This window comes from Aquarana catesbeiana, linkage group LG13, assembly GCF_042186555.1.
Source record: "Aquarana catesbeiana isolate 2022-GZ linkage group LG13, ASM4218655v1, whole genome shotgun sequence".
Lineage (NCBI taxonomy): Eukaryota > Metazoa > Chordata > Amphibia > Anura > Ranidae > Aquarana > Aquarana catesbeiana.
Genome location: NC_133336.1, coordinates 196,692,000 through 196,719,745, shown reverse-complemented (window position 1 = coordinate 196,719,745; position 27,746 = coordinate 196,692,000). Strand labels below are relative to the sequence as shown.

The 27,746-nt window shown below is 45.2% G+C and overlaps 1 protein-coding gene across 8 annotated transcripts in view; it reads left to right on the top strand.

Moving 5' to 3' along the window:
- Positions 1-27,746, top strand: part of MEF2D (myocyte enhancer factor 2D) — a 266,321-nt gene that overhangs the window by 95,505 nt on the left and 143,070 nt on the right. The window contains exon 1 of one of the 8 annotated variants that reach the window (XM_073610209.1): positions 14,681-15,014. The exons of the other annotated variants lie outside the window; for them this stretch is intronic. The gene's annotated coding sequence lies outside the window, so the exon portion shown is untranslated. Of the gene's footprint in view, positions 1-14,680; positions 15,015-27,746 lie in introns of those variants that run through there. 8 annotated transcript variants of the gene reach the window in all.

Genomic DNA, 27,746 nt, shown 5'->3' with positions numbered 1-27,746 from the left:
ATGTATCCACAGTGGATAGACCGGCTTATGAGGCTTGGGTCACGTGGTTTACAACCCAAGAGGATCCCGAAACAGCCCCCAAATGGTGATCTCCAATCTGATTATAGGACATCTTGCTTACCTAGAGGGGCCTTGAATTTAAAAGACGGTCATAAAAAAATGTAACTGCTCAACAGCGTTCTGTGAAGAAATATTTGGTGATGTTTTACATTTTTTTTTTCTAGTATGCTTTAACCACTTGCTTACTGGGCACTTAAACCCCCCTCCTGCCCAGACCAATTTTGAGCTTTCAGCGCTGTCACACTTTGAATGACAATTGCGCGGTCATACAACACTGTACCCAAATGAAATTTTTATCATTTTTTTCCCACAAATGGAGCTTTCTTTTGGTGGTATTTAATCACAGCTGGGATTTTTATTTTTTGCTAAACAAACAAAAAAAATGGAAATTTTTGAAAAAAAAAAAAATCATGTTTAATAGTTTGTTATAAAATTTTGCAAACAGGTAATTTTTCTCCTTCATTGATATGCGCTGATGAGGCGGCACTGGTGGGCACTGATAGGCTGCACTGATGGGCATGGATAGGCACAGATAAGGCGGCACTGATAGGCACAGTTAAGGCGGCACTGATGGGGACAGATAAGGCGGTACTGATGGGGACAGATAAGGCGGTACTGATGGCCATGGATGGGTGGCACGGATGGGCACTGATAGGTACCACTGATGGGGGGCACTGAAGGGTGGCACTGATGGGGGCACTGATGGGTGGCACTGATTGGCACTTATGGGCACTGGTAGGTGACACTGATGGCCTCTGATAGGTGGCACTGATGTGGGTGCTGATGGGTGGCACTGTGGGCACTGATGGGTGGCACTGTGGGCACTGATGGGTGGCACTGTGGGCACTGATGGGTGGCGCTGATTGATGGCACTGTGGGCACTGATGGGTGACTCTGGTGGGCACTTGTAGGCAGCACTGCTGCCTATTGCTTTGTGTGGTAATAGCGCCGTGATCGGGACTGATGTCCCAATCACGGCCGCCGGTGATCGGGTTTTTTTTTCCTCTTCACGCTGTCAGCGCGAGGAGGAAAAATAGCCGATTACCGGCTCTGTTTACATCACATGATCAGCTGTCATTGGCTGACAGCTGATCATGTGGTAAGGGGTCGGGACCAACCCCTTACTCTGATCTGTGATCAGGCGAGTCTCATAGACTCGCTGATCACCGAGCGCGCCGCGCGCGCCCTGCAGGTTGCGCGCAGGCTGCTCGTGCACGGGACGACGTCAATTTAGACGGCAATTTAGATCCGCGCTGTTGCCGTCATTTGGCAATGGCCCGGATCTGAAGCTGTTAAATTGTGTTTGGTGTCCAACTTGTCTATTAACGATATGGAAGAAGATTGGCCACAGTAGGGGCTTGTGAGAGTAGCCCTGGGAGAAGATTTAAAGCGGGGGTCCACCTATCTATCTTTTTTTTTTTTTTTGAGTTCATTCACAAACTTTTCTTCTCAGCATTACATACTCCCATATTGTGTGTAATATGTCCGCCTGTGTCAGATTTCGTTGGAAAGAATAACTTATATTCTTCACTGCAGGTGGTTTCCATCTTCATTGTGGGCATTTGAAGCCCACAAGCATTTATTTCCTGGATGCGGTGAATGCTGTGCTCCCAGCATTCACCGCTCGTTCCCGCACATGCTCAGTGGTATCCTGGGAAGCCTGAGACTAGCTCCCAGGAGTCTGGGAGAGGCTAGAAACACGCCTACTCCCACGGGAGGAGAACCAGGAAGTGCAAAGAAGAATAGAAAAATAAAAGGTAATTACGGCGATTTTAAATTTTTTTAAACGGCATGTCAGCATCTAGGCAAGGAAGAGAATACATACAGATATTGTTCAAAATTTGGGTGGAACCCCGCTTTAACATGTCGCTGACAACATAACCTGTATGTGTGGCGGCAGGGAGGGTGGGCCTTAATGCCCATATATGTTAATGGTGGCATGCACCCTACAAAGTGACTGAGCTGTCATGGACAGCTCTTGGTCTCTGCAATTTGGTGCTGGCAGGTTGGACTCCCGATTTATGTTGACCACTGTGATGGCTAATTATAATGATCACAGGATCCTAAAGTCTGCCCTGCGTCCCAGCATTAAAGGGCCACCAGAGGGGGGGAGGTGGAAGAGGGTTGTTATGCCCCCCCCCCCCCACCGCACTGCAACCATGGTTGCAAGTTAATTGTGACAGGACCCTATTTACTTAAATGGGTTGTGTTTGGTGGCGGTACTGCCCACCGAGTACGACGGGGGATACCATTTTTGCTGTACAACCCCCTCCAACCACTGTGCTGGGCTTCAGGGGCCATAAGTCATGGCTCAGCTGTCTATTTTTACCGCATCCTCCGCCGCGAGTGTGAATGAGCCCTTGCAAACCCAGGAGGAATTTTTCAGTAAGGGCCCATTCAAACTAGCGTGGATCGCTCTTCAGAGAGAATTTGAAAGGTGTTGAGGAGGAGTTCTCTAAAGCCCTCACTAGTGTGCCCCAACCTCATTGCAGGGCAGCACCATTCACTTGAATAGGACATGTTTGGTGGGTGGTATCGGCCGCCAAAAGCAGCAGGGGGGTATAATTCCTGCCGTGGCAAAGCATTGCACCTGTGGCATGTGTATACCCCCCAGCTGCTATGGGGCAGTAAAAGCGCAGCTCAGCAGCCAAGTTTTACCACCTTCCAACTGCTAGTGTGAATGAGCCCCAAAAGGAAACCTTTGTAGACATGAAAGGGTTAGCAGATCAGTAGATGTTGGTTTGGCGGACATATCGCCGTACCCTGAGCGATACAGAGAGAGAGAGAGCGTGGCACCGGGGCAGTGTGGCGGCTCAGACTACAATATTAATATTTGAGATTTTTTTTTTTTTTCTTTCATCTCTCCGTTTCTCCCCTCTCGCCGTCTGGCCCAATTACATCAATCCGAAGCTCTGGTGGATTATTTCCCGACCAGAACATTACGTTCTCTTCCACATGTGCCTCTCTGCATCCATCACACCGCCAGCTCCACAACAGCTGAGCAAGAGACCCCCCCCCCTCCCCTCCTCCATTGCCACCCCCCCTCCATTACCGCCCCCTCCCCTCCATTACCGCCCCCCTCCCTCTTCTCCCCTCCCTTACCACCCTCCACTTTCCCTTATCCAGAACATGAATCAGCTTCTGACCATTAATACACACTGCTCTCTTTGTGGCCGCCCCGGTCTCCGTCCTTTTATTGCCGACACCCGGTCCTCAATTCAGGCCATGAGCTGCCCCCCCATGGATATTATTCAGCTGTCAGTAGAGCTATCATGTAAGCCAAGAGAAGTAGTACTGTGCAGAGTCCATACATAGAGAATAAGAACAGATACCGAGAAATACACCCAACATACAGGACAAGAGAAGTGGTACTGTGCAGAGTCCATACATACAGAATAAGAACAGATACTGAGAATTACACCCAACATACAGGACAAGAGAAGTAGTACTGTGCAGAGTCCATACATACAGAATAAGAACAGATACTGAGAATTACACCCAACATACAGGACAAGAGAAGTTGTACTGTGCAGAGTCCATACATACAGAATAAGAACAGATACTGAGAATTACACCCAACATACAGGACAAGAGAAGTAGTACTGTGCAGAGTCCATACATACAGAATAAGAACAGATACTGAGAATTACACCCGGCATACAGGACAAGAGAAGTTGTACTGTGCAGAGTCCATACATACAGAATAAGAACAGATACTGAGAATTACACCCAACATACAGGACAAGAGAAGTAGTACTGTGCAGAGTCCGTACATACAGAATAAGAACAGATACCGAGAATTACACCCGACATAAAGGACAAGAGAAGTAGTACTGTGCAGAGTCCATACATACAGAATAAGAACAGGTACCGAGAATTACACCCGACATACAGGACAAGAGAAGTAGTACTGTGCAGAGTCCGTACATACAGAATAAGATCAGGTACCGAGAATTACACCCGACATACAGGACAAGAGAAGTAGTACTGTGCAGAGTCCGTACATACAGAATAAGAACAGATACCGAGAATTACACCCAACATACAGGACAAGAGAAGTAGTACTGTGCAGAGTCCATACATACAGAATAAGAACAGATACTGAGAATTACACCCGACATACAGGACAAGAGAAGTAGTACTGTGCAGAGTCCGTACATACAGAATAAGAACAGATACCGAGAATTACACCCGACATAAAGGACAAGAGAAGTAGTACTGTGCAGAGTCCGTACATACAGAATAAGAACAGGTACCGAGAATTACACCCGACATACAGGACAAGAGAAGTAGTACTGTGCAGAGTCCATACATACAGAATAAGAACAGATACAGAGAATTACACCCGGCATACAAGACAAGAGAAGTAGTACTGTGCAGTGTCCATACATACAGAATAAGAACAGATACTGAGAATTACACCCGACATACAGGACAAGAGAAGTAGTACTGTGCAGAGTCCATACATACAGAATAAGAACAGATACAGAGAATTACACCCGGCATACAGGACAAGAGAAGTAGTACTGTGCAGAGTCCGTACATACAGAATAAGAACAGATACTGAGAATTACACCCGGCATACAGGACAAGAGAAGTAGTACTGTGCAGAGTCCATACATACAGAATAAGAACAGATACTGAGAATTACACCCAACATACAGGACAAGAGAAGTAGTACTGTGCAGAGTCCATACATACAGAAGAAGAAGATCAGAGATGGGTTGGGCGCAGTATGCGGATCGCAGAACAGAGAGCACCAACATCACGACTTTCCTCCATCAGAGATCTGCAGCCTGACACAGGCAGACAATGCGGGGCCCGACCCCTGCTCCGCACACAATAGTCGCTCCCACAATGTACAGTCAAGGTTTCCGCTCCTGGAAGGAGAATGACTTTGTGAACAGAGGAAGTCGTGTGTTGCATTGTATCCAATCGCCAACAATCCGTCGTAGATCCAGGACTGTACGGCGCTCCTAACGCAGGTCTGCTCTGCAGGAAAAACAAATTCCTGACGTGTTGCAGTATAAACCGTCCTTTGAGCTCCTGTCCAGTGATTTGTACCTAGTAAATAATGTTATCACGATGCTGCAGGCAGAAGGAAGCAATTCCTCAGTCTCCCCCCTTCCCCTAGCGATCACTCAGACTGTACATTGTAATTTGAGAGGCTGCAGCAGGGGGCTGATCTGTGTCAGACATTTGTGGACACAGCCAAGAAACGCACAGGTGCCAGTATTCGTGTGACTGTGAGCCAGCCTCTCAATGCTCTGCAGCGCTTACAAGAAATTGGCAAGAGAAAAAAACAAATTCTGAATGCGTGTTAGGGCTCCTTTATACAGTTGGACCCCTCCGTATGTCCTTCAGTCGCCTACCCTACAGCTAGGTTATCACCTATGCGTTTTGCAGTGCGTTCAGATTTGCAAAAACGCACTACATTCCATTTGTTGGGTTAAGTTCACATCTATGCAGATTCCACCGGTGCGTTTTTTTTTTTTTTTTTTGGAAAGGTGCAGGGATTTTAAAAAAAAAATTTTTTTTTTTTTTTTTTTTTTTTTACATGCAACACAATGCATGTTTGGCTCAATAGACTTCAATGAAATGAAATCAAAAATGCATGTACGTGCTTTTTTTTTAGTGCGTTTTTCCTGCATGACAAAAGACACCCCCCCCCCAGCAACATTAACACATCCCAAAAACACATTAAAAAATGTGTGTTAAGAAAAAAAAAGAAAGCGAAACGCGTCGCAAAACGTCTAAAGCCTGGGTTCACACTTGTGCGACGCAGAGACCGCATGTGCATGTCACATGTCATGTCTGTGCGGTGCGATTTGAGACTTACATTTTATGTGGCTCTAATCGCATCCGCACCAAAAATGGTGCAGGACCCCCCCCCTGCACCTGAATCGCAATGCATGGGTGTTCAAACCCATGCAATGCAATTCTGGCAATCGCACTGCATTTTGCGATCTGTTTTGGGGTGTCGTTAATCTAACATTGAGGGCCGGTTCACACCACATGCAGTCCAGTGTGTTTTTTTTCTGCATCAAAAACGCATGGAAAGTAGGTTATGTGGTTTCCAATGGCATCGTTCACACCAGTGCTTGCAGTTCCTGAAAATAAAGTAGAACATACTGCATTGCTGCAAACAGGTCTGGAGTGCGTCTTTGTGCTGTGATCCAGCCCAGACGCTGTGCAATTGCTTTGCAGTGTGTTGCAACCAATCTTGTGCGTTTCCCGCATCAGGGCTTAGGCCTGGTTCACACTAATGTGTTGTTTTTTGTTTGTGTGTTTTTTGTTGTTTCAGAAACACACTACAGTCCAGTTAACATGGTTTCCTATGGGACACGTTCACATCAATGCGTTTTTTTTTTCAGCCGCTGCGTTTTTTTGGATAGGGCTCTGGGTTCACACTGGTGCGTACGCAAACACAGCATGTGATTCGCACAGCATTCCTGTGGATGTCGCATGCTGTGTGGTTGAGCTCAAATCGCATCGCATCTGCACCAAGATGGTGATGGACCCTTTTTTTTTTTTGCACCAGAATCGCATTGCATGGGTGTGAACACCGATGCGATTCTGGAAATCTGTTTCAGGGGTGTCGTTGATCTAACATTACCCGCAGCACATCGGATGGACGCTGTGCAAATGCTGTGCAGTTGGGATGCGATGCGGGGAAACGCGGAGCGTTTCCTGCATTGCATCAGTGTGAACCAGGGGACTTTATTTTTTTTTTTTTCTTAAAGCAAAACAGATGCGTTTTTGGTTCAATGGACTTCAGTGGAGAAGCTGCAGACAAGTATGTAGTGCGTTTTTTGCCATGATTTTGTCGTGATTTTTCGTTTTTTTTTGTAATCTGCCCAACAACAAATTGGCCTAAAAAAATAAAATGGATAAAAAGAATTTTAAAAAAGGCAAAAACGCTTAAAAAGTGCAAAAATCGCATAAAAAAAATGCACAAAAAAATGCAAGAAGCACTGCAGAAACGGCAGACATCCAATCAACGACAGGTGGCCGGCAATACGTCTCGGTTCACATGTAGTTTGCGATTGGTGCGTTCTACAGTGCATTTAGCTTTGCGATTTTGCCTTGATTTGCGTTTTTTTTTTCAGCTTTTTTTTTTTTTTTGGCCAATTTGTTGTTTGGCAGATTAAAAAGGGCAAAATTGCAGTAAAATCGTGGCAGAATCGCAGCAAAAGTGCACTACATGCTTTTCTGCAGTTTCTTCATTGAAGTCTATTGAACCAAAAAAGCGAAATAAGCACCATTTTGCATTAAAAAAAAAAAAAAAGTCCCTGACCCTTTCCAAAAAAACGCAGCGACTGGAAAAAGCATATATGTGAACGTGTCCCTTAGGAAACCATGTTAAATAGACAGTAGTGCGTTTCTGGGGAAAAAAAAAGCTCCAAAAAAACGCATAGGTGTGAACCAGGCCTTTACACAGACCTTCACGCGTATCCCGATTCGTGTGGGTCCAGTGCACAGATCAGAACTCCCAGGGTGGGGCCCATCACACGGGGGGGATGCATGTCAACAAACGTGCGTCTTGTAATGTGGTCCTACCCCAAAGCCACCTTCCAATGGCTCTGTGACTGATCACTGCCTTCACACATCTGTCCAGCGGCGGTGTCGGCGGCCTTATCAGTCCTCACGTTGTGGTGTCCCTGTCCTTATCAGTCCTCATCTGTAGAGCTGGTCATTGTACACACTATCAGGACAGCAAGTGGCCCTTAAGCTGTTTGCATTAGATGACCTCCAGGCTCAGAGTGGGGGGCCGTTTCCCCTCCATTATAAAGATAAGCAAGGAAGGGGGTTTGATAACGAAATCTTCCTAATGGTGGTCATGTGATTCTTGAGCCGGTCTACCATAGTAGATTTTGTGTTTTGACATTTTTAGTTTACAAGAATGTTTGTTCGATTTTCTAATCGTTTTGGTGGCTTTCAATTTCAACTGCAGTGGCAAACCAGGTCCAGATGCCTTGCACCCTAGGAGTTCTTAGGGAGCTTAGGCATTCAACTTCAACTGCAGTTCCGAGAGAATTTGAAGGGGCAGACTTGAAAATTTTTCTCAAATTTTTAATTTCTCAGTACTACAGTTGAAATTGAACTAAGTTCCCTAAGAACTCGTGGGTGTAAGCCATCTGGACCTGGCGATTTGCATTCATTAAAGCAGATCTAAACCTTCCAATAACTTGGAGCTAAAGAGGCTTCCATCTTGTGTTTCTTTTCCTCTCTTTTGCACCTAGATCCATTGCTAGCAAGGGAGCGGCAAATGAATAGATATAAATTAGTTTGAGAAAAATTTTCAGTTCTGTCCCTTCAAATTCTCTCGGAACTGCAGTTGAACTTGAACGCCTAAGCTCCCTAAGAACTCATGGGTGCAAGCCATCCTAATTAATCTTCTGCTCCCTTGCTCGTAATGGAACCAGGTGCAAAAGAGAGCAGAGAAACACAAGATGGAAGCCACCTTGGCTGTAAGTTATTGGAGGGTGTAGTTTCGCTTTAACATGTGCATATAACCAGGTCTTTACACCCATGAGTTCTTGGGGAACTTAGGCATTCAATTTCAACTGCAGTTCCGAGAAAATTTGAAGGGGCATTTATTATTTTTTGTTAAAAGGTGAACTTCTCCTTTTTAATAAATACAAATCAGCAGGTCCAGATGGCTTACACCCACGAGTTCTTAGGGAACTTAGCTCAACTTTAGCCTCAATAGCGATAGAGCAGCGGTCTAAGGATATCTTGCTGGTTCGGAGGACAGGGGTCTCCAAACTTTCTAAACAAAGGGCCTGTTTACTGTCCTTCAGACTTTAGGAGGGCTGGATTGTGGCCATTGGAAGTAGAGAATATCCCGGCATCAGTGATGGCAAACGGTGCCCGAAATTTGGTGTCAGTAAGAGGAATTGGGCCCCATCGTTGGTGTCATTTGGTGTGAAGAATCGTGCACCATCGTTGGTGTCAGTGAGAGGAATTGGGCCCCATCGTTGGTGTCAGTGAGAGGAATTGGGCCCCATCGTTGGTGTCAGTGAGAGGAATTGGGCCCCATCGTTGGTGTCAGTGAGAGGAATTGGGCCCCATCGTTGGTGTCAGTGAGAGGAATTGGGCCCCATCGTTGGTGTCAGTGAGAGGAATTGTGCCCTATTGTTGGTGTCAGTGAGAGGAATTGTGCCCTATTGTTGGTGTCAGTGAGAGGAATTGTGCCCCATTGTTGGGTATCAGTGGGAGGAATTATGCCCCATCATTGGTGTCACTGGGAAGAATTGCGCCCCTTCATTGGTGTCGGTGAGAGGAATTATGCCGCATCATTTGTGTCAGAGGAGGAAATATTGCCCCAAGGGGCGGGATAAAAGCAAGGAAAGGACCAAAGTTTGGAGACCACAGCTGTTGGAGGAGCTAAGTGGACCAGTTGTTGGATTGTCCATGGTCTAATGGTGGCCATACTTGGAAAAATTATTTATTTTTCGATTGTTCTCTTAAAACATAATCAATCTATAGCTAACAACCCACTTGCTTGATATGACACACACGGGGGGGTTGGGGTTGGGGAGTGGATTTCGATTGATGGCTGAGATACGATTAATTGTGATTATAACTTATTGATTGATCACCGATCTGATCAAAAGTACGATTGTATCCATGTGCTCCAATCATTACAATGCAATTGATCGTGTTCTGACCTGGTGAATCATTCGTTTGATTGTATCTGATCAGAAAATTGATCAGAAGGGAAGTTATTTATTTAGGTATTTATTATTTAATTTGCGGATGCGATGATCAATTTGCACATCAATTGGATAATAAAATTGTAGTATGTAGGGCCACCGTTAGAAGCCTTAGGGGTCCATATGCTTCATTTCCAGGGGTTAATTTTGCTAAAGGCAGCCCATTGAAATGAATGGACTACCAAGGCATCCTAACGCACTGAAAATGGGATGTGACCGAAACTCAAGCTCTTGTAGCAGTCAAAGCTTTCACATCCATCCCCCACCTTGCAGCCCTAGCTGGCTTCGAAATTAGATGTAAACCCAAACTGAATATTTAATTTGCTAAAGCCCTGTGTATTTTAAACAATCTTGGTGCTGCTGATCTCCTGCAGCCTCTTTGCTGCAACTTTTGTGTTTTTTGGGCACTGCAGTGATGGCTGCATAGCATTTTCTGATGGCGGCCACTTCTAGTCTTCATAAGAAACCCGCGTGACAGAGAGAGCGACAACGCAAGAGAGCAGTTGGTAGTCATGGGCAGAGCGTTGTTACCCCGTAACTGGAAGTATCTGAACAATGACCATCTTTGCATAATATGTATTGAAACACACGCTTGTAGTTTCCATCACGGGGCCGCGTGACAACCCAGGAGAGCAAGGGACAAAGTGTGGTCACCCTATAACAGGAAGTGTCTGAACAGGGATCGTCATAGCAGATCATCTGGGATTATTTCAGATTTTAGTGACCGCATTTACATCTACTTTAAGTCCAAATTCTGCTTTTTTCTTGCATTGAGTGGGGAAAGATATAAACAGCTGTCGGGTTTTTTTTTTATCCATTATCCCATTAGGAAGCTTTTCCCCTCACTTCCTGTCTCTTATCACCAGGACAGGAAATGAGGGGAAATCTCAACCTACACAAACAGCAAAACCTTCCATTCAGAAGAGTGATGAGGGGTCTTCACCTTACTGTTGTGACCCCATTGGATAGAATTTCCCTTCTTCCTGTACGTGTAGACTCAACAGGAAGTGACCACCAACCAGGACGTAATACTGTTGGGCTGCATTCACACTATAGCGTTTTATGAATGTGCACAAAATGGTAGGAAAAACGCATGACGCGCTTGCGCCATTGTTAATGACGCCCCAAGCTCGGGAAGACACATTTTATTTTATGTTTGAAAAAAATACCCGCATAAAAACCACTAGAAGCTCAAAAAGGTGCATGAGCTGCTTTGCCAAGTATGCCACCCGTTGGACAGTTCATTAAAATGAATGGGGCTGCCTTATGCATGTGGCGTGCCGGTGCGCCTATAAATGCTATAATGTGAATGCAGCCTTTAGAGTTCCTAAGGCCCTCATTCCCACTTCGCGTAGCAGGAACTCGCATTCCATTTTCACGATTTTGTGTGGGAAATGTTCACACGATTGCACGTGTCACGCATAGGGGTAGCCCATTCACTTCAATGGGCTGCCTTCATGCGTGTTTGTCGCCCAAAAGAGGCCCCTGCCCCTTTTTGGGGCGATGAGCTTCACGTGATATTTAAAGGCGCGTTTTGCCGTGATGTGACAACGGCCAAGGATAGAACGACCAACCTAATTAAAAATTGCTTTTGTTGAGGTTCTCCTTCTATACGTTCTCAGCCATGATACACAATGCCGTTAGGAGGTGGGTTCCAGATCCTTCAACAATAGAGAAGAGGTCTTTAATTGGGCCAAATGGCTTGGAGTCGGCAGCGTTCCACAAAACTGGAGAGATGATGGTCACCCAACGAGGGATGGGGGGGTCACCCAACTTCAGAATTCTATGTATAGTTGAGGCGCCCTTTTTGATTGAACTATACACAAAACACAGTGCAGCAGTAGTCTCTCTCCTGAGCAGTAAATATTATTATAAGTATTTATATAGCTGATCATTCACATCAATTCCTGCCCTCAAGGAGCTTACAATCTATCTCACATACTAGGGCCAATCTTGATGTTGTCAGAGGGAACTGGAGTACCCAGGGGAAACCCAGGGAGAACATGCAAACTCCATGCCGGTAGTGCCCTGGATAGAATTCCAACCGGGGACTCCAGTGCTGCGAGTGCTAACCACTAAGCCACCATGTTGCCCATGTTATGATGAGCACCTTGATCTCACTGCAGTTACTTCTTCTTTCTCGTGGTCACATTGTTTAATAATGGCCTGTGTTCTCCTTTAAAGCATGACTATCCCGGAAAAGATATATGACCACTTATGATACCGTGCTTGCCCCCCTCACCCCACCCGCCTAGTAGGCTGATGATGAGGCTGGTGACTGGCTGGACAGAGGAGAGCACCTTCAGCTGGCATCTGATCATTACACATGTCCTCCTCCTGGTGACAGCGAGTGACAATGCAGACAGCTGAAGAGCCATCAAAAGCCATAAACCCATCAGGGGCCCTGGAGAAGGGTGAACATTCACACCTCCCCCTAACAAAATAAAGTTTTGATAATCTAGAAAACTTTTTCTTAAAACTTTTTACATTTTTATACATTATAATTTTTAAAGAACGTTTTTGGGCGGAGCATTAGGGTTTCCAACACTTTACCTAAGTGAGAGTTGACTTCAAAGTCTATGTATAGACAAAACATTTTTCTATAGTTCCGGGTAGAGTAGGAAGGGTGAAAACCCCTGACCAGGTTCTTTTTTGCGGTCTATGGGGGAAATTTCCTTTCACTTTCTTTCTCACGGACGCAACAGGCAGTTAAAGAAATTCTCCCAAAGTCAGAGGAATGCCTTCTCTAAGCTGCTATACACTGGTAGAATTTCCTAAGCAGTCTTTCGTTTTTAGGAATGTTCGTATCATTTTCTAATCCTTGGGGTCAAAGCGAAATTCGTTTTTGACCGCAGTGATGAGAAAATTTGGGGCAACTAAATGTGAATGTTTGCCAAGCCATCAAACGTACTGAGAATTTTTGTACAAAATTTTTGTACAAATTTTTGGATCATTTTCGTACAAATTTTCATTCAGAAGTCAACTAGTTGATATCCAGCTTTGGACAGGTGTTCCCATCTGAAGATTCCCTATTGCCTCTTGTTCTGGGGAAAACCCATCTGAAGATTCCCTATTGCCTCTTGTTCTGGGGAAAACCCATCTGAAGATTCCCTATTGCCTCTTGTTCTGGGGAAAACCCATCTGAACATTCCCTATTGCCTCTTGTTCTGGGGAAAACTCAAAATTCTTGATTTCCCCATCTTTTTCTTTTTTGGTGGCCATGGTCAAGAGTTCAACTAGAGTGGTCAACCTCCAACCAATAGGGACACTAATAGGGAAAAAAAAAAAATTGACAGAGGGTCCATCCCTTTCCTACTCTATTCAAAGCCAAAATTAAACGTTTTGCCCAGAGGTGCGCTTTCATGTGAGTTGCTTGTAATCCACTGCAGCAAGAGCACCTCACAGGGTCCCTTGGAGAACACTGCCGGAATTTCTTATCACTAATCAGATTCAAACTTCTATCTCAGAAAAATCCTAATACTGATTTTGTCTGCTTTTAAAGCTGAACAGGACAAAACAGGACCTTGTGGTGCATTCTAATCCCAATCAAAATGTAAGAGCCGCCTAACACTTTACACCTAAACACACAAAAATGCCAGTGTCAAAGTGCGTTGCTTCGTGGTGCGAATGGGCCCTTAGGACTTTGGTGTTTGCCCGTTTTACTGAATATGGGCCCGTTTAACCCATTTGAGTTAGAAAACACACACACCTTTTCCACAAAGCGCATAATGCGTTTTTTTAAAGTGCATTTTTAATGCGTTACTCTAAAATGTATATTGCATTGCAAGATGCTGTTTACATGCGTTTTTCTTCCTGCAGGCACATCGGAAATATCAACATATGATTTGAAAAATGCACTGATTAAAATGCATAGTTCCTTTTCCATGAGTTGGCATTGGCTATAATTTCACCTGCATATTTTTACGAAAAGATGCAGCAAGCAAAAATGCCACACCGTGCGCTCCAATGGAATGCCGCAAGCAAATTTGCAACACAGTGCGCTCCAATGGATCGCAGCAAGCATACATGCAACACCGTGCGCTCCAATGGAACGCAGTAAGCATAAGTTCGACACAGTGCGCTACAATGGAACGCAGCAAGCAAATTTGCAACACAGTGCGCTCCAGTGGAACGCAGCAAGCAAAAATGCAACAAATTGCGCTCCAGTGGAACGCAGCAAGCAAAAATGCAACAAATTGCGCTCCAGTGGAACACAGCAAGCAAAAATGCTACACAGTGCGGTCCAATGGAATGCAGCAAGCAAAAATGCAACACAGTGCGCTCCAATGGAATGCAGCAAGCAAATTTGCAACACTGTGCGCTCCAGTGGATCACAGCAAGCAAATATAAAACAAAGTACGCTCTATTAGAACGCAGCAAGCAAAAATGCAACACAGTGCGCTCTAATAGAATGCAGCAAGCATAAATTAATCACACTGATGCGACTGTAAATATTATCCTGTGCTTCTAGCATGCTGTGATCCTGCGTCGTAGCACACAGAAATCAATATCATGTGAATGGGCCCTTAGCTCTTTAATTTGTTCATTTTACTATACTGTCCCGGTCCTGTTCAGGGCACCCTTCCCCACGAGTGATTTTCCCCATATACCAAAATTGCCTGCTTTTGTTGTCTGTAGCTGGCTGTCCTTTTGCAACAAATGATGCAAAAAAAAATCCATCCAGCCCATCCGATCTTTGCACTCATACACAGTGCGATGATTGCCCAAACGAATCGAAATCGCTTGCACTAATCCGTGCGTGTATATGCATCGATACACTTTTGCTACTGTGGAATTTGGGGGAGGTGGGACTGGTTTAAAGTCACACTGAAGAGGAAATCGAGTCAGCGGCTTTCTTTCAACAGCTGTTTTTTAGGCAGGAGGCCTTCCTCCCTCCCCCTCAAAGCATACCCTCCTCGCACTCACACACAACTAGCCCCCTCCCCTCCTTACATCTGTCACTGGCCTTTACCCGCTGACGGCAGACGTCCCCTCTGTCACTCAGGACAAGCCTGCGTGTTGTGAGGAGGAGGAGGGGGGATATCTTCCACGCTGCTTAGTTGACAGACTGAGGACAGTTGTTTTCTGGTCCTGTGGCAACCGGAGAGAAGGCCATCGGTCAGCCAACGCAGGGGCCCCCTCACCCACCTCCACTCTCTGGCGTCTCTGGGGCACTTCTTCTCGAAGGAAGAGAGGCCGATGAAGGACAGTCTCTGCCGGTCTCCCCACTCCACCGTAAGTACCTTCTGCTTTCCTCTCCCCACTCCCCCCCACCCCCTCGTAAGGCCGAACAACGTCGGTAAGCTAAAGGGTCTTGCCGTCAGCAGCGCTGAAAAGATTTCACACGAGCTCCTTATAAGGCATGGCTTATGGTATACAGTACAGGCACCTAATCTGGCCGAGGAAGCTTGGTAGAGCTGCTCGGCTTATCCCCTCCGGGTTACCCGGCACGGTTTTAAGTATGCCCTCCCCTCCTTTTCCTTTCCTCCCGGCGCCGACACGGAACAGTTCCGGGAGCAGGCCATGGAGGAAAAGGCTCACAGACAGAAGGGCTTGTTTATAATCCCCTCCAGATCCTCAACTTCACGAAATCTGCAAAGTTTTAACTCCTCTCTTTCCAGCGCTGATCCCCAAATGGATTCTTCCAACTTTTTACGGGTATTTGTTGAATAGGTTGAAGTTGGGGAACGTTGAGCGGGGTGCCGGTTAGCCAACAAATGTTCCCCAAGTAGTCCCGTCAGTGTTTTGTCCAAAATGTTTGGCCTTTTTTGTGAGCGCTGAGCCCAGATTGTTCAGGCCTATCCTTAGATCTACGTTTAAGACCCACTGGGGCATTCGTAAGAGTAGTGCATGCTTGAAATTGGTCAGTTTTTGGCCTGTTTTGTCCCAAAGTGCCGGTAGTAGTAGGCAGATGTGTACTTTTTAATGGTTTGTGTGCGAGTTAGATGATCAGGATAACTTTTAGCACAGGTTTTGTACAATATTTTGTTTTAGTCACTTGGCTATATACCTCTTCATCGAAAACACAGAACCATTCTCATAATTTCCTGCCCTAAATGAGCTTACAATCGAAGATCACTTCTATAACTAGTCAAATACATGCTGTCATTAGTTTAGAGGGATTGACCCAATAAAATATTTTTGGATTGTAAATGGAAACTTGCTCAAAAGCAGGGAAAACGTATATACTCCATGGGAACTGAACCCAGACACTCAACACTGCAAGGCCAAAGCATTTGCCACCATGAGGATTAGAGCGCTCATCTTGGAGGAATGGTTGTTGAACATTTTTGTTTTGGGCAGTGTATGGAGATGTTAAATGATGTCTTCTGACCAATTAAAATCAGGAGGCTAATGGAAAAGATTGTACACGGACATCTTTAATATGTGTGTGATTCAAAGAGCGCAACCAAAATATGAGTATGTCACATAAATAATAAGTCATACTTTTCTCATCTGTGATGAATTACAGTTGTTTTTCTATATTGGGTACATTCGGGTACCCAAGGAAAGACAGGAATGTTTTTAAGAACATTGGGCACGGTCACATTGGTGGACTTCCAGGACACTGGCCTTGGCTGTTGATCACTGCGTTTCAAGATGAGTGTAACCAAAATATGGATTTATCGCTTAAAAGAAAAGTCATACTTTTCTCATCTGTGATGAATTACAATTATTTTCCTATGTTGGGAACATTATGGTACCTATGGAAAGACAGGAATGCCTTTTAAAAACACGGGCATGGTCACGGTGGTGGACTTCCAGGATACTGTCCTTGGCTGTTAATCACCACACCCCCTAATTTTTGGTGGACACTCAAGTATGTTGCATCATTTGTGGATGTTCTGTGTGTGGACCACGATGAGGTCAGTTCTTGTATCATTTTTATATTAAGTGTAATAGATTTTTAAAGGTCATCGTACAAGTTTTAACCTTCTCAGTTTTTGGTATATCAACTTTATTTGGGTTGAACAGGGAGGAAATTGATAGATGGGTTGGAATATTTTTGTTTGCGATGTAGTTATAGCATGTGTGGTGTGTTGAACTTGTGGTTCCTGATTCAGTCTTATAGAGCAGGGGTCTTCAAATTTTTGAAACAAAGGGCCAGTTTGCTGCCCACCAAACTTTAGGGGGGCCGGACTGTGGCCAGTGGGAGTAGAAAATTCCCTGTGATCGGTTGGAGTAAACAATACCATAGGCTTGGTGGTCAGTGGGTGTAAAATATTTACATCATTGGTGTCAGTGGGAGGAAATGGTGCTCCATCTTTGGTGTTAGTGGAAGGAATAGTGCCTCATATCAGTGGAAGGAATATAGCCCCAAGGGCCAGATAAAGGCAAGCAAAGATTAATTTTTAAGCAAATTTGGGCAAAATTTTTATGTCTTTAGTACCTGCTCCTTGATTACAACTTCCACCAGATTGGACTGTATTGCTGTCTACACACACATCATTTTTTACCAATTTCAACCACCAACAAGCTACTAAGTTGGGTTTCGCTTGTCAAAGCCAGGTTTAAGGTGGTTGAAATTGCCTTCAGCTTGGGTGTGTGGTCAGAATTGGTTACTTTGGCAAGCTTTCCTCTCTGTTTACTTAGTGTATTAGGTACTTTTACATCATAGCTGGACAAATTCCATGAGTCAGATAGCCAATGCTCCTTAAAAATTACAGCTTGTGCCTACAAATTGAGTTTATTTTATTTTTTTTATCTAGTGTTTTTAGTGGAGCTGGCCTCTAAAAAAGAAAAAAAAAAAAAAAAAAATCTTGCTTGCTTCTAGATTGGACATACTGGTTCTCGAATTCCATGTTCATTTCTCCACCCCTGTTTTACATCTACACATTCTACTTATTGTTTTTTTTTATTGTACTTGTAGCCTGATCGTAAAAAGTTACTTTTTCATTTTCTTGCGCCTATTACGATCTTTACATGTGTGCCTAATTAATTATCGCAAGCCAACATTTCCGAATGACAAGAATTTTGCTAAGTTAGTCACGGATAAATTCCAATTTTTAAAAATTTGTATTCCAGGGCTTCAAGGAAAGCGTTTGTTGACTCGACATTTGCCCTTGGTGCTGAAAGAGTGTTTTTACTTTGCTAGTGCAAAAGGCTGATAGGGCCTCAAACCATGTTACCCAAAATTGAAAGAAATAGACTTTGTGCGTGCTAATCGGTGATTAAAACTTGTCTGGAGGTCACCCCATTTACCGCTTCGATATGCTGTTTCAGGGCAAATTGTAACCCCCTTTTGTACCATTTTTTTTTTTTTACTTTTGTATACTCAAGCCTTCTAAAGCGTTGTTTGTCTCATTGTCATACACACACACGTGTTCGGAGTGTTGGACCTGTGGCTTTGGTGAGGGAAGTGAAATTTGACTGTTTGGGGGTTTGCAGTTGTACTTGTGAAGGATTGCTTGCTGATAAAAGTGCAGAACAATGTTCACGGAGAAATTTTATTCAACAACTTTTTCCACACATCTGTTTCTTTTGGTGGCCAGTTGACACTTCTGTGTATGAATAAATCTCTTTTGTTCTTAAAGTATAACTAAAGGCAAACTGTTTGTTAGATTTCGATAGAGTGGTGAGGGGTTGGAACCACTGTCAGGTTTTTATTGCTGTTTGCGTCCCCATTAGGGAGATTCAGTCTTTCCTTGATCACCAATATCACTAGGAGTCCATGTTTTTTTTTTTGAGTTGCCCTCAGAACAGGAATAGAGAAGGCATCTCTCAATGGAGACCCTTGTTCTTCTGCCAACTGTCTAAAGACTCATACACGCGATTAGAATATTGGAGGAATGATCATCCATTTTTTTTTTTTTTTTGCATGCTAGTCTTATATCGAAAATGAAGAGGTTACTTAAGTTACAAAAATGATCGTACCATAGAATACAACTGCAGAAGTGATGCAATGTGTTGTATCGTATGGTAATATACTCTGTTTCTAAGCATGAATAGTCTTGGTCTTCTGATTTTATTTATTTTTTTAGATGAATATTGTACTGATTAAATGAATATCGTACTTTCTGGTATGGTATGAGAAACATTTTTGTGTTTGTCCCTTTTTGGATAATTTTGCATGAACTGCCCTAATCGGCTCTCGAAAGCTGTTTACTAATGATCAGATTATCGTACGATGACTTCGAAAAGCGGTATTTTTTGTTTGATTTTCTGATGATGTATAGTAGGCTTAAGAGGGGATTTCCCTCACATTGTAAAGATATCCTCTCACTTTCTGTTGAGTCTACAGAATCAATCTGGGGAATGATGGCCACCACATGTACCTGCACCACCATGTTAACAGGACAGGAAGTGATGAGAAATCTCCCTAATGAGATGCAGATAGCCAAAAAAAAAAACACCTTCCCTACTTTACCCAAACTAAACAAAAAAGATTTGGCATTCAATATATTTTAATTGTCCTTTTTTAGAAGTTTTCATGAATTGAAATGTGTTTATCATGCTCTTTTGGGGTGCATTTTAAGGGGTGAAGGAATTTTGTAAGCAGGTTCATGGAAAATGCACACATGATATATGGTTGAAAATTTGTGGACCTCCTCCAAATTATTAAGCTCAGGTGTTTCCAGTAAAGAATACTGTTAATACTATAACATGAAATTATGATTTAGACATTTGTGAACACACCATCCCCACCGTAAAACATGGTGGAGGCGGCATCATGTTGTGGGGATGCTTTTCTTCAGCAGGGACAGGGAAGCTGATCAGAGTTGATGGAAAGATGGATGGAGTCAAATACTGGGCAGTCTTAGAAGAAAACCTGTTAGTCTGCAAAAGACTTGAGACTGGGGCGGAGGTTCACCTTCCAGCAGGACAACGACCCTAAACATACAGCCAGAGCTACAATGGAATGGTTTAGATCAGGGGTCTTCAAACTATGGCCTTCCAGTTGTTTGGGAACTACAATTCCCATAATACCTAGTCATGTCTGTGAATGTTGAGTTTTACAATGCCTCATGGGACGTGTAGTTCCGCAAAAAGCCGGAGGGCCGTAGTTTAAAGATCCCTGGTTTGGATCAAAGCATATTCATGTGTTAGAATGACCCAGTCAAAGTCCAGACCTAAATCCAATTAAGAATCTGTGACAAGACTTGAAAATTGTTGTTCACAGACGCTCTCCATCCAATCTGAGAGAGCTTAAGCTATTTTGCAAAGAAGAATGGGCAAAAATTTCACTCTATAGAAGTGCAAAGCTGGTAGAGACATCCCCAAAAAGACTTGCAGCTGTAATTGCAGTGAAAGGGGGTTCTACAAAGTATTGACTCAGGGGGGCGCTATACAAATGCAAACCTCACTTTTCACATATTTAGTTGTAAAAAAAAAAATTGAAAACCATTTATCATTTTCGTTCCACTTTATAATTATGTGCCACTTTGTGTTGGTCTATCACATACAATCCCAGTAAAATACATTTACGTTTTTGGTTGTAACATGACAAAATGTGGAACATTTCAAGGGGTATGAATACTTTTTCAAGGCACTATACGTAAAGCACGTAAAGGGGACCCTAAAGTGACTCCATCACATGTTTAAAGAACTTGAAAAAAATGATTGCCTATCCTGCCGCCTGTAATGCAGTTCTTGACTTACTTGAAGGGCTACGTTGACTTGAAGTATCCTCATCATTTGGGAAAGTTGGATGTCTGATCTCCTTTTTGTCTCCTTGTGCTGGCCCCCTATGTCGCTACAGAATGGTGATGTAGGGTCCAGCAAAAGGAACCACAGTTGTACTTTTCTTCCTCTTTGTAGAAACTGAAAAACCGCATGGCTTTGGTGCTGCAACGAGACGTTCGGGTGGCTTTGGTTGACCCTGTAGGGGCGACTCTTACACTTTACACCTTCTACAGCTGTCCAGGGTCACATGACACACATACCCTAGGGCCACCATTGCAGGCAAGCATGGAGCAGACAGATTCCACATGGGCAGGTGTCTAAAATCCTTAACAGGCAGTATAGTGCGTGGTAATGTATACCCGATGGAAGGAGCTCTACGGTGGATATTTTCCCTGATCGCGTTATCTACGGCTGTCAGAAGTCTTTTAAGTAACTTTATTGTTCTCAGCAAGTTGGTTTTAGCTAGAGAGAAAAAAAAGATGGAGAAAGGGAAAAGGCCATTTCATCAGTACGAGTCTCAAATTGCTCACTTCCGTTTTTTAATCTGGGCATACAATTATAATGGAAGTACAATATGGTGGTGTCACTTCTCCGCCCCCCAGATTGATGATTGGACAACAAAAGAGCAGCAACAGACTTATAAGTCGTGGCCTTGGTTCAGTCTGATTTGCCTCTCCTGCCAGCACATGTGCAGGGGGCTACTCCTTCTCACAGTGCTACTGTGGAGGGGTTGGCAGTAAGCTAATATAAAGACCGATTTAGGTATTTATTCTAGCTGCATGTAAAATTTTAATTTTATTAGGCTTAAAACAGGGGTCTCCAAACGTTCTAAACAAAGGGCCAGATTATTGTCCGAAGACTTTAGGGGTGCCGGATTGTGGCCAGCGGGAGTGGAAATTTCCCTGGCATCAGCGAATAAACCACACATTTGGTATTAGGAGGAGGAATAGTGCCCCATTGTTGGTGTCATTAGGAGTAATAGGGTCCCATTGTTGGTGTCATTAGGAGGAATAGTGCCCCATTGTTGGTGTCATTAGGAGGAATAGTGCCCCATTGTTGGTGTCATTAGGAGTAATAGTGCCCCATTGTTGGTGTCATTAGGAGTAATAGTGCCCCATTGTTGGTATCATTAGGAGTAATAGTGCCCCATTGTTGGTATCATTAGGAGTAATAGGGTCCCATTGTTGGTGTCATTAGGAGTAATAGTGCCCCATTGTTGGTATCATTAGGAGTAATAGTGCCCCATTGTTGGTATCATTAGGAGTAATAGTGCCCCATTGTTGGTATCATTAGGAGTAATAGTGCCCCATTGTTGGTATCACTAGGAGTAATAGGGTCCCATTGTTGGTGTCAGTGGGCAGAATAACGTCTCAGATCAGTGGGGAGAATGGTACCCCAAGGGCCGTATAAAGACAAGCAATGGGCCACATTTTGGAGACTACTGGTTTTAAAGGAATACTCCACTGTTTTAAATTGTGGTGTTTAGTTTTGCCTGGTGTTCAGCTTGGGTCTGAAGGGTCAGGGGCTCCGATTCATACCTTGAACCAGGACCTAGTTGAATCCGGCTACACTACCGGAAGGAAGTGAAGATTAAAGCCCCAACTTCAGGCAAAAACATTTTTTTATTCTATTTTGCATAGGACAAGGAAGGGTATGAGGTCTTTACTGTTTGCATCCCTGTTTGGAGGAAAATTTTTCTACCACTTCCTGTCAGGACAGGAAGTGAATGGAAAATCGCTGCAACGGGGGGGACACAGACCACAGTCGAAACACTTTTTTTTACTCTAATAGGGAAATGATAGAACATCCAACAATGTTTTTGTTGTTCCCGTCTCTGACATATCGTGAGCACAGGAAGTAAGGGAAAATCTCCACAAGGTGGGTCACAGAAATTACCCCCCCAAGATGAAGATGGTCTGTGACACGAGCCTTTGCAATGCTGTGGCACATCGGAGAGAGTCTCTGAAGGAAAAACGTGAAAAAAGTGCTGGTACCCTATAATCCAGACCTGAAGAGGGTGTTAACCGGTCAGCATTGGTGCCTGACTCCAGCGTTTCCATGTGCCAGTTGTGTCCACAGTCCCAATACGAATATAGTCGGCACCTCGGTTGAATATTCAACCAAAGTATTTCTTTCTTCAAAAATATGCACCAAAAAGTTCCAGCATACAAGAAAGCACTGACGCGTTTCAGACTTAGTCATAGCCTAAGTGGGTGAAACGCGGCAGTACTTTTTAATGTATGCTGGAACTCTTTTGCCTGTAAGGTTAGGGGCCCATTCACAGTATCATGTTGCAGTCACGCATGTTAAGTCTTTTTTATGATTTTTTTTGGCAAATGAAAATCAACCTTTTTAAACTTAGTTGGTGCTCTCACTGTCTTTTTTGCATCACAACTACAGTGACCTCTGATGGGCTCATCTGTTTTACAGGGAGGTGCCTTCTTCTGGATACCTGCAGTTTTGAATGTATTCCTTACACCAGGGGTAGGCAACCAGTAGCCCTCCAGCTGTTGTGGAACTACATTTCCCATGAGGCATTGCAAGGCTGGAAGTTACAATGACTCCCAGAGGCATGATGGGACTTGTAATTCTGCAACAGCTGGAGGGACCCAGGTTGCCTACCCCTGCCTTACACTAATGTCCAGTGCTCCACCACCAGGGCTGCGTGCATGGGTGAAAATGGGATTTTACAGGCCGGTTGTGGAGTCCCCCCCCCCCCTTTTTTTTTGGGGGGGGTTGGTGTAGCTTATGTGCCCCCCTCTTCCTCCTACAAACTGTTCTATTATTCGTTTTTTGACCATTTCCTCTGGTCTAGTGGGCTATCCAGGTTTTTCTTTTTATTCTGCAACTAAAAGACCTGACGAAGGAGGACTGTACGCTCGGACTCTCACGTTGGCAAATAAAAATTGACTGGATCTGGTATCTAACGCATTTCGAGGGGGGGGCCTCACCATTTCCCCTTTGGGGCTTGTAGTTGCAGAATAAAAGATTTGATAGCACGCTGGAACGGATGACGTTATTAACCACTTAAGGACCAAGCCTCTTTCTGAGATTTGTTGTTTACAAACATTATACATTTTTTTTCTAACACCCTAGAGAATAAAATGGCGGTCGTTGCAATACTTTGTGTCACACCGTATTTGCGCAGCGGTCTTACAAGCGCACATTTTTTGGAGAAAAATACAATTTTTTTAATTAAAAATAAGACAACAGTAAAGTTAGCCCAATTTTTTTTTATATTGTGAAAGATAATGTTACACCGAGTAAATTGATACCCAACACGTCATGCTTCAAAATAGCGCCTGCTCGTGGAATGGCGACAAACTTTTACCCTTAAAAATCTGCATAGGCAACGTTTAAAAAATTCTACAGGTTGCATGTTTTGAGTTACAGAGGAGGTCTAGAGCTAGAATTATTGCTCTCGCTCTACCGATCGTGGCGATACCTCACATGTGTGGTTTGAACACCGTTTTTATATGCGGGCGCTACTCACGTATGTGTTCGCTTCTGCACGCGAGCTCCGTGGGACGGCGTATGTTTAAAAAATTTTTTAAATTTATTTGACCTTTTTATTTTTTATTTTTACACTGTTCTTTAAAGAATAAAAAAAAAATTGTCACTTTTATTCCTATTACAAGGAATGTAAATATGAGATGTGGGGTCAAAAAGACTTCAGATCTCATATTTACACTAGAATACAATAAGAAAAAAAAATAAAAATTGTGTGATTTGAAAAAAATTAAAAAAATGGCCCTTTTAAGATCTATGGGCGGAAGTGATGTTTTGACGACGCTTCCGCCCTGCAATGGTATGGAAACGGGTGGGGGCCATCTTTCCCTCACTCATCTCCGTACCCAGGAAGGAGAAGCATCCGATCGCCGCCTCCGCCGCCAATTAGCGGAGGGCACTGGAGCGTGGCGGGAGGGGGGTCCTCCCACCGCCGATAAAAGTGATCTCGTAGCGAATCCACTGCAGAGACCACTATTATTGGAAACCAGACCGCCGGCCAAAGAAGAGGATACCGGGGTTATGGTAGCTAGATGCTGCCATAACAAAGAGGACGTATATTGGCATGTGCGGCGGTCTGGATGTGGTAAAAAAAAAAAAATAGATAAATAAAAAAAAATCTAAGAACATGTGTAGCATGGTTGGTTCAGACGAGCCCTGATTAAAGGGATGTCACTGAGGTGACGAAACGCGTTGAATACTCCGTAAGTCTCATATTAAGCTAAGTAGTTGCTCTCACTGCTTGCTGCCTTTTTTTGCGTCACTACTACAGTGACCTCAGTTGGGTTTGAGGTGCCTTCTACATGCCTGAAGATTGAATGTATTCCTTACACTAATGTCCAGTGCTGCACCAACAGTGCGTGGGACGAGATGCGATTTTTACAGGCAGGTTGTGGAGTCGGAAAACTTTTTTTTTTTTATTTGGTTGCTGTGGACCTTTTATGTATGTCCTATCCAAGTCTCTCCCCCCCCCCACCCCCCCCCCCTTCCTTCTACAAGCTGCGAGCACCGAGGTTTTTGCACTTCTACACATTTTTTATCTTAGTTCCTTTTTTCTTCTTCTGGTGTTAAACACAAATCCCCGTTTAAACCTTAAAGGGAACCTGTAGCTTATTCACAGAGAAATATGCATTTTGAGCTGTTGACCTGAAGCTCGAAGAAATTTTTTTTTTTTTTTTGCTGTACCATATTACCTCAGTCTACAGATCTAGGTTCGTAGATTCTCCATATAGGGATATTCAGTTTTTCAGGAACTCGCGCAGCTTTTTTTGATTAACAAGTGCCGAGATCAAATCTGGCCTGCTGTTTCCAATCAGTCAGAAGCAACTGGTAGACTTGCAAAGAGGAAGGTGAAACACAATTGCTGTGCAGCACTCAGGGGCTGCTGTTAGAAATCATGCCCCCCCCCCCATACAGCCTACCTGACGGGGGCCCCTCCCTCCCTCCCTCCTCCCCATACAGCCTACCTGACAGGGGCCCCTCCCTCCCTCCTCCCCATACAGCCTACCTGACAGGGGCCCCTCCCTCCCTCCTCCCCATACAGCCTACCTGACAGGGGCCCCTCCCTTCCCCTCCCTCCTCCCCATACAGCCTACCTGACAGGGGCCCCTCCCTTCCCCTCCCAATACAGCCTACCTGACAGGGGCCCCTCCCTCCCTCCTCCCCATACAGCCTACCTGACAGGGGCCCCTCCCTCCCTCCTCCCCATACAGCCTACCTGACAGGGGCCCCTCCCTTCCCCTCCCAATACAGCCTACCTGACAGGGGCCCCTCCCTCCCTCCTCCCCATACAGCCTACCTGACAGGGGCCCCTCCCTCCCTCCTCCCCATACAGCCTACCTGACAGGGGCCCCTCCCTCCCTCCTCCCCATACAGCCTACCTGACAGGGGCCCCTCCCTCCCTCCTCCCCATACAGCCTACCTGACAGGGGCCCCTCCCTTCCCCTCCCAATACAGCCTACCTGACAGGGGCCCCTCCCTTCCCCTCCCAATACAGCCTACCTGACAGGGGCCCCTCCCTCCCTCCTCCCCATACAGCCTACCTGACAGGGGCCCCTCCCTCCCTCCTCCCCATACAGCCTACCTGACAGGGGCCCCTCCCTCCCTCCTCCCCATACAGCCTACCTGACAGGGGCCCCTCCCTTCCCCTCCCAATACAGCCTACCTGACAGGGGCCCCTCCCTTCCCCTCCCAATACAGCCTACCTGACAGGGGCCCCTCCCTCCCTCCTCCCCATACAGCCTACCTGACAGGGGCCCCTCCCTCCCTCCTCCCCATACAGCCTACCTGACAGGGGCCCCTCCCTCCCCCTCCCCATACAGCCTACCTGACAGGGGCCCCTCCCTTCCCCTCCCAATACAGCCTACCTGACAGGGGCCCCTCCCTCCCTCCTCCCCATACAGCCTACCTGACAGGGGCCCCTCCCTCCCCCTCCCCATACAGCCTACCTGACAGGGGCCCCTCCTTCCCCCTCCCAGGCAAAAAGTGTCCCGAGGACGTAGATTTATCAGTCCTTTTCTCTACAGCATGGGAGCTCAACCTGTGGCCCTCCAGCTGTTGCAGGGACTACAAGTCCCAAGAGGCATTGCAAAGCTGACCGTTACAAGCAGTGCCAGGACAAGGTCACCTAGTGCCAAACGGCGCCTCCCCCACAAAAAATGTATGAAAAAAATTTGACCACTAATTTTCACACTTACCCCCTAAGCCAGTGGTTCTCAACCTCTCTAGTGCCGTGACCCCTTGATAAAATGTCCCAAGTTGTGGGGACCCCTAACAGTAAAATTATTTTCGTAGGGTGGGGTGTCAGCACCCAAGGCAATACAAGTAATTTGCGCCCCTAACCCACGGACATTTAGCGTTCCCTGAGTCCCTTCCACTCTTACAGAATTAAACCCCTTATGGTACATTTCAGGATGTACCACTCTTTCTCTTTGTTCTCCTTTCTTTCCCTTTTATCTCTCTCTATCCTGATTTCTTGTTTTTTTCCCCATCCCTCTCTCTAGCCGTCTTTCTTGTTCTTTCTCTTATTCTTTCTCTCCCTTTTTCATTGACCCCCCCACCTCTTTTCCTCTCCCTTCCATGTATTCTCTATTTTTATTCCTTCTCTTACTCCTTGGTGGGGGGGGGGGATGGGTGGCGGGGAGTTGGGATGAGTGGCAGTGCTGCTGGACTTTTTGGTGTCTCGTACCAGTGACACCAATGCCGGCATCAGGAGATAGGGTCTCCTCCAGCCTCTCCCACTTCACATTCCTCACCAGTCAGCTGGCCTCTAGTCTCTGCCCCCCAGCCATGCTGTGAACTGAATGGGTGGCTACATAGAGGCTTAGTGGGCGGCCTCCAGAAACAGCCCAGATCGGAGGCCACATGCTCCAGGGACAGCCCTGCTGAGAGGTTGCGAAAAGGCTGGGAGAGTGGTGCGGGCTTCAGGAACAGCCCAGGATTCGGTGACCCCTGGCAAATCGTCATTTGACCCCCAGGTTGAGAACCACTGCCCTAAGCACAAATTCCTTTTGCAAGCCAAAATTCTTCCCCCCCCCCCCAAAAAATTCCCCCTCTTCTAGTACAACCCCCCCCCCCCCCCCCAGCTCAAATTCTCTCCCTCCCTAACTCCTCCCTCCTAGCACAAATCCTCTACCCCTCAAATTTCCCCTCTAAGCACAAATCCTCTCCTCCGAATTTTTCTCTTCCGGGACAAATCCCCCCCCCTCCCAACTCAAATCCTCTCCCTCCCCAAATCCTACTTCCTAGCACAAATCCTCTACCACTCAAATTTTCTCTCTGAGCACAAATCCCTCCCCAAATCCCCTCTCCTTGCACTTATCCACCCCCTCAATTTTC